This window comes from Solanum dulcamara, chromosome 10, assembly GCF_947179165.1.
Source record: "Solanum dulcamara chromosome 10, daSolDulc1.2, whole genome shotgun sequence".
NCBI lineage: Eukaryota > Viridiplantae > Streptophyta > Magnoliopsida > Solanales > Solanaceae > Solanum > Solanum dulcamara.
Window position 1 is genome coordinate 62,015,174 of NC_077246.1, and position 8,496 is coordinate 62,023,669.

Sequence of the window (8,496 nt, forward strand, 5' to 3'; positions counted from 1 at the left end):
CTCACTAAAGAGTTTTTGCTTAGTTAAAAATTTAAAAATATATTTTCTTCTAAAATAAAAAATATTGAAGTCACGTAAAGAACAAAAAAATATTAATTAAGATAATATAGAACAACTTATTTTGAGAGATTTTAAAATATTCTCTAAATTATATTATCCTTATTCTTTAATCATTTTATACTTTCAAATTGTTTGTATCTAATTAAAATATTTGGAGTACATCGAAAAGTTACTTGATGATTTTATTTATAAAAAAATTTCTTCAATTATTATTTTTTATTATTAGGTATATTTTAATACAAAATAAGATAATAATTAGATATTTATTGATTATAATATGATTTAACATATTCAATTACATAAAATCATGATTATAATTATAATTTAATATAATATCCGCGCTGCGGGTACTATACTACTATCAATGTAAAGGAGGATCTTCGCCCGCTGATGTGGCATGCCTCAATGATCAAATTAGGTATTTATCTATTTCCACAGAATTTAGGCCTTTTCATCTATATTTTACACAATTATATTATATATTATTAATTATTAATTAGTATTTAATGATCAGTTATACTTTCCTAAAAATAAGGAAGTTCAAAAGGCCACCGTTTTTCCTCAACATAAAAATATATTTTTTAAATATTGTTTTTCCTTATATTCCTCTTTCTACCTTTGATTTTTGTAGTTTTCTAAAAATAAATCTCACTTATTCTCTTTTTTATTATCATAATTTAATATTATACCTTCTATTTCTACTATTTTCTAAAAATATAAATATCTTATTTATCTCTTCTCCTTATTATTATAAATGTGTTCTTTTTTCCATTATTTTTTCTATCAACCAATCTCATTTAATTTGTTCGATAAAAATTGCAGATAATTAAAAATATTTTTTAATATCATCATTAATACTATTAATTAATTCCTAAGACCCTTCCTTTTCCTTTTCTCATATTTCTTTGGTTTATTAAAAAATAAAACACCTCTTAAATCTTAAATTCTGATAAATCTCAATCACATTTATTTTCTATTGAAGAAGTTTTACCAATCAAGCATTATAATTTCAAGTCAGTTACAAACTTTAATTTTAACCTTTCCTTCCTTATTATATTTTCCTAAAATATTCATATTTTTGTAGTTTCTTATTTTTGCTATAAACTCATTTACATGCTTTCTTAACTTCTCTTTTTTTGAGTTGCAGGAGATTGAATTTTCATGTGACAAGAATGAAAGAGAATGTTGTGATAAATTTTTTCAAGAAAGTCAAGATACGAAGGTGTATTCATAATCTCTTTTTCTTTTGTTTTTATATTATTTATGCTTTTTTTTTTCTTGATTTATTGTGATTTTAACCTTTTGAAGATTTTATATATTTTATCAGGATATTTCAATATGAATGAAGAATTTAGAGCACTTGAAAAAATTTAAAAGGAATTCAATTTCATTTCTCAAAATGAGATGTATATGGTGATTAACTTTCAATATTTCAAAAATAAGAATATCATTGCTGTAGTTCTAATTTGGCTGCGTATAATTCTTATCTTTTCAAATGTCATGTTCTAATGACATATTATAAGTCCCCCGATAGCAATTAGCCTTTAAGCCATGAGAAAAAAAAGCTAAGTTGGTGTGTGTGTATATATTATTTTATATAAACTTACGTCTTACATTTTGATCTCATTTAAAATGTTATTTAAATTTATTATCTGAAATATGTAAATAGTGATTATTTTATAGCAAATATTGATAACATGAAGATAGCATTTCGATAAATTTGTAAGTATTTTAACTGTTTTATAGAAATTTATGTACTCTTTAATCTCTCACATAAAAATATTGACTTTATTATTCAAAATATGAGAACGATAGTTACTTACAACTCCAAAAATAGCTATGTTCTTTAATAATATTGCTTACAAACTACTATTATCAACATAATTTTTATAATTGTACCTCATGTGAATCATAATAAAATATAGACATACTTTTTTATTTTTAAAAAAATAAACACGTAGAAAAGTATAAAAGCTAGAAAGATTTTGAGTTTTTTCCTTTACATTTTTTTTAGTTTTTTTTCACTTCTTTTAAATATTTTACAAGAATAAAATTATAATAGTACCCAAATTCTACTCTAACAAAGAAAAAAAAGAGAGAGTTGAAATTCATTGCTTCCTTTGCATTTTTATTAAGGAAATTTTTTGTAGCCTCACCTCTATCAATTATGCAAGACTCAAAATTAATGAAAAACATACAACTAAGTGTTAATAATCTATAATTCATTTATAGTTGAAGAAAAGAAACGTTATTTTAAATATTTAAATATATATATAATAATAAAGTTAGGAATAGAAAAGGTGAGGTGACACCTCCATTTATTTATTTATTTTCCTTACTTTTGGGGATTTTTCTCTATTTCTCTCTCATTTATGTGTTATACTAAAAAAAAACCAAAAAGTCACTTCTTTAACATTATTAATTATATTAAATATGTAATTCTTCAGAGTTATTTTTAATATAAATCTTAATGGTCTATATTTTTATTACTCTAAAAACTTTTTCTTATCATAATTTCTAAAATAATTCATAATTATATCACATTATTTGATATTTCGTATTGTAATCCTATAAATAGAGATATTGTTAGAAGAAATCAATGATTGGCCTTTTAAATTGTTATGCTTTTAATGCTTATTTTATTGATGTTTTAGTTTGACTTTAAGAATAAGATGAAGGCTATTGAATTATGACCTGCTTATGAAAGTAGATGTCGTCAAAAACTCGAAAGATTATGCATTGAATTCGTATTTTCTTCTTCTATTTTTAAAGATTTATAAAATCGTAACAATAATATTGTAGACAAATAGCTATGTTCTTTAATAATATTTAAAAAAATTATTAGTATCTTTTAATTTTTTATAACCGTTTGAAGCGCGGACAAATTTACTAGTAAGATCAATATACCCTCAGGTGTGAATTTATTTCCCAGAAGCTGACATGTTGATACCAAGAAGGCGTCATTTTTGTCATAAAAAATCCTAGTTAAAATTGTAAAATTATTGATAAGATAAATTTAAAAGGAAAAATTATGGAACTAGTCAAAATTTCTAACTTATTTATTGAAAATAATTATAATTTAAAAATATTATTAAAAATAAATACATTATACTTTTATAGCAAATTAAAGATATTCTAATTTATTCCCTAATTTTCCTCAATTGATACCCATTTTTTTTGGGAAAAACTAAAACAAATAATTATTGCTCACATTCTCGCTCCTCCCAATTTCCTTTCCCTCCCACATTCTCTCTCTTCCCTATTCCCTTTTCCTAATTTATTTCATAATTTTCCTCAACTGATATCCATTAATAAATGTATTTAAATCATTCAAAAATATGAAATTTAGTATCATAATAAGAATAAAAAATAATTGTATTACAAACACATTGCATTCCACGATAAAAAAATGTATTCATTATTGTTATGTATTCCAGAAATAGACTATAATCAACAAAGAATTTATAGAATAACAACTTATTGTATTCAAAATTCTTTTGTATTTCAAATATATATCATACAAAAAATACAAATCACTCAACCATTCTATCCTCCAAATTGTATTTTTGTAGGTGCAATTATTTATTCAAAACAGATAAGCATACAAACTGTATTCCAAAAAAAATAAATTATTTCATTCATTCACAAATACAAAATTTAGTATAAAAATAAGATCCAAAACAATTGTATTACAAACACATTGTATTCCGTCTATTTGTATTCAAAATTATTTTGTATTTCAAATATATGACATACAAGAAATACAAACCATTCAACCATTCTATCCTCAAATTAGTATTTTTTTAGGTGCAATTATGTATTCAAAATACATAAGCATACAAACTCTGAAATAAAGAACAAACAACCAAATAAGAATACAAATTCGAAAGATATACACATACACACATGTATTTCCTAAATTATATTTTTTTATGTCCAAAATGTATATTCAAATCAAACACCCATACAAACTCTGCATCAAAGAACAAACAAGCACATAAGAATTATAATTCAAAACATATAATCGTAAAATTTTGAATTTCTGCATCCAAAGCATATAGAATTTGACAGAAAACTATCAATTACTTGATGTTCGAAACAAATTGAATTCGAAACTAATCTAAAATAAATTCACGATTCATCATAAGTTACATTATGTTTTTCACCAAGTTTTTTCAATTGAATCTTCACTGTATCGATCTCCTTTTTTCTGCCAAAAAAGTTTATCAAACGTGTTTCGTAGAAGGATCAACAATGGAGAATACAAGCTCGTTAGGGAGGATGAGGAAGACGACCAAATTAATACCTATAATTGCCAATTGTCAATATTTTTGACTCCTAAAAAGTAACATTAGTAATTAATTATTTTCAGTTGTATTTACCTAATTTGAAAGATTTTCTCCATGATTTTCTCTAAGTTGTTAATTCTTAGTTATATTCTAATAAATTAAACCAAAAAAAGTAATACATAAATAAGCCCCATAGCAAGTGAAAATATAACTATTTTCAATAAATATTGAAAGTGTAGCTAAGGGGTCCTATTAAATGCTAAAATATTATTGTTTTGAAAATTTTCTCATAGAACTTTGTTTAATATTTTGAAACTTTAAATTAAACTACTTAAAACATACTATCTACCAATAAGATTTTGAAAACAAAAATCAAGGTATCGTATTACAACAATTGGTCTTGCAATTCTTCCACATCTCTTCTTCTTGTTCAAACACACCCTTGATCATGAGTTATATAATTATCCTATAAATAAGAACCATAATTTCAACAATAGTGATTAATATTGACATAATTGAAGTAAGTTGCACTACAAGAAAATAGAGATACGACAACATTATATAAATATCGTATTATGCTGTTTAAATATCGTAAATTTATTTTTCGATATTTAATTTACATTTAAACCAAATATCGTTAATTTAGTGTCGTAAATTATCCGACATTTAAGTAAATTTCGATAATAAATAAACGACATATACAAAAATGATCCTTATACCTGTTCTATTCCAAATTCATTAAAATATTAATATACTTAAGTTTTGTCTAACACAAATGTATATGTTCAATTTGCATATTCACAAGTGCCAATATTTACAAACATGAAATATATTCAAAGTAAATACTACCTTTAAGCACTTTAGTTCTATTTTTTTTATGTGAATTTTTTGTGCAGAATTTTTGAAATCTATCTAATTAAACAATAAAAGAACAATAATTCCTAATATCTAATATCTAACTAAGTTAAAATTATTCCTAATTCGATTTAATTTCCTTAGATTCTTGAATAATTTCTGCAACAAAGCTTCTTGAACCATTCCTCCACAAGTTAAGCATTTCGTCGTAAGCAATTGATTCCACTCCCTTCAAAAATTCTGCACAAAATATTCACATAAAAAAAAAAAAAACTAAAGTGCCTTATAATTTGTTTAGATTTATCCACATTTTTTCCGGTTAACTGTCAATCTTTTTGATTATGTTAACCTGGAAAAAAATTAGAATACTAAATTTGTTTGTCAAATAATTCACATAATTCAAAAGTAGTAATACATCAATAGATATATAGATATTCAAGCTTTGATTCAGAAAAATTAAAAAATAAAAGTTCAAAAATCAATAAAAAACAATGAGTTTTATTTCTTTCATTGTTTCCTGAAAAGAATATGAACACGATGAGTTTTATCACATGAAAAACAATGATTCTGCACTTCGCATATAAACAAAAAGAGAAAAATATTAAATAAAATTAGATATGTGAAGTTGATAGAGGAAACGGGAAGTATGGCGGCTGGAGGAAAAAATAATATGATGAGAGCTAGGTTTTGGGGATTTTTGCTCCCCTAATTGTCATCCTCAATTTTATTGTTTTACATATATATTTTACTTTGCTTACTTTTTAGTATATATACTACAAATGGAAGTAATAACTATGGATAAAAAATTTCCTATTAAAAATAATGTAAAAAAATTAAATAAAATTACATAGCTATTTAATTTATATTGAAGCTTACAAGTAATATTATATATATATAAAAAGAATAAGAGGAATTTGCTTTATTTTTTTGTAGCTGAGATTTTGTATTATAAATGGGTTATGTTGTAGTGATAATTTGAAAATAATTGATACTCTTTAAATATTATCTACATTTATTCTTATTCTTTAAATTTTGTAGCAAATGTCATTGTTTTTACGATATTTTGTAATAAATATCGTTCTTTTTACGACATCTACATTAAATATCGTTTTTTACGACATTTTTCCATTGATGTCGAAAAAGTCTTTATTTTCTGACATTTATTTCAAATGTCACAAAATAAATGTCATCGTATCACTACTTTCTTGTAGTGTTGTTCTTGGGCCTCATCGTCTTTCTGTCATCTTCTTTTGGTCCAAGCACTTATACTGGTTCAGATCATAGATTTGATTCTTAGACAATTTTCTCTGACATAATGCTTTTTTCAATTTGTCATCACATTTAGTAGTTTAATTCATTTGGATTGTTTGTTCCTTAATTTTTTTCGTTCTACGGTTTAGCAATCCGCCTTCACATTAAGAAGCTGCATTTTTTGTTCGTTAATTATATTAATGGTGATTTACATCTTTAGGATGCACTTTCTAATTGGTAGGTATCTCAGTTTCATTAATTAAATTTATTGGAAGTCAATTTTGATTGCGTTTTGTCATTGGTTGACCCTGCAATCAGACTATGCCAATTGGCATAGCAAGAGTAGTATCAGTACAAATAACTCGTACTGGTAGGCATCATCGTTCAGTCTCATACCCACCGCATAATATATGAACAGAAAAATAAGAAATATCATAATAATTAAACTTATCAATTTATCCATCCCAACCAAATGAGTACACTCTTTATTCCCACCTTAAGGTGGTTACCACTCTAAACTTCAATTTCCACTACCATTCTAGTTACAACTTAAGACCCGTGGGTTGTGAGCCCACCATACTACTGTTCATTCACTGTAACAGTCCCCGTCTAATAACCTTAACTATTCAATGATTTCACCCAACCATCACTAGTCTTAGTCTAACTGTCTTATAACACAAGGCATATCCATCTCACAACCACATTTTCTAACTCACCCCGAGTTCTAGGTAGCCACTACCCCTACCACAGTTACTCGGAAATCACAATGGTAAAACTCTCCGGCAACTAGAAACCTCAACTTCTAAATTTATAAATATAGAATACAATTATACCATATAGATCACATCTAGGCCTAACAAGACTCATTTTCTTATCCACCGTTAAGTTTATTCAAGATCATAATTCCTTATAACTAACACACCTCAACTCAAGAGTCCACTTACAAGTCCTTAATCCGTGGTTCATTTACCACTAACCTTATTATTACATGGAAATACATATATCATCAAGTCCTCTCATGGGACCATCTACACACACGTACTTGGCACTCTCAGAGGACCCAATCCAGTCATATTTATGTCGGAACGTGGCACCCGATCCAAAAATATGTCGGAACGTACACTCGATCCAAATATGTGTCGAAACGTACACTCGATCCAAATATATGTCGAAACGTGACACCCGATCCAGTTATATAAATCAATCATAAAATACCATCAATAGATCACATTATATCAACAGAATAAGTTCATCACAAACAAGCCAACAAGTAATCATTTATATAAAAACTAACCCGTTTCCTTTATCGGTACACATTTAGGCATATCATAAGTAATGCAATTACACCCTTAAGACCATTCCGAGAACCCAACCAACACCCACACCATCAAACTCTTAGGGGTTGTTTGGTGTGGTAGATAAGGCAAAATAGTCTTGAGATAAATTTTTAGTAACCCTCAATTGTTTGTTTGGTTACAAAGTGTTGGATAACTTATCCCAGTATTAATAATTATGACTGGGATAAGTTATCCTTCCCTTTGAGTGGTATAGTAATCCCGGGATAAAGTAGGTAAATGACAAAAATATTCCTTTAAACCCTTTTTATACATAACTTTTCACATTCATAAATGATATTTTCGTAAACAAATAATTTATTCTTAAAATTTATATAATGCATATTATTTTGAATGTAACAAACCAAACACTCAATAAAAAATAATCCATCACAATTTATCCCATCATAACTAATCTCATCATAACTTATCCCGTCATAACTTGTATTCAAACCAAACGACCCCTTAAGGTTTATTATCAATCTTTACTTAGTTTTATATTACTGTACGCAATACTACGCCCATTATAAAATAACCATTTGTATGCAATAATATCACCATCAATAATATTTTTTCAAATCATTATAGCACCTTTTTACCAGGTCACATTCGAATCAGACACTAACACAATCGAATTTCTACCCATGACCCGTGACCCACAGCTTAGTTATATCATTTCTCATTAAATTCCCTTCTATACTACACAG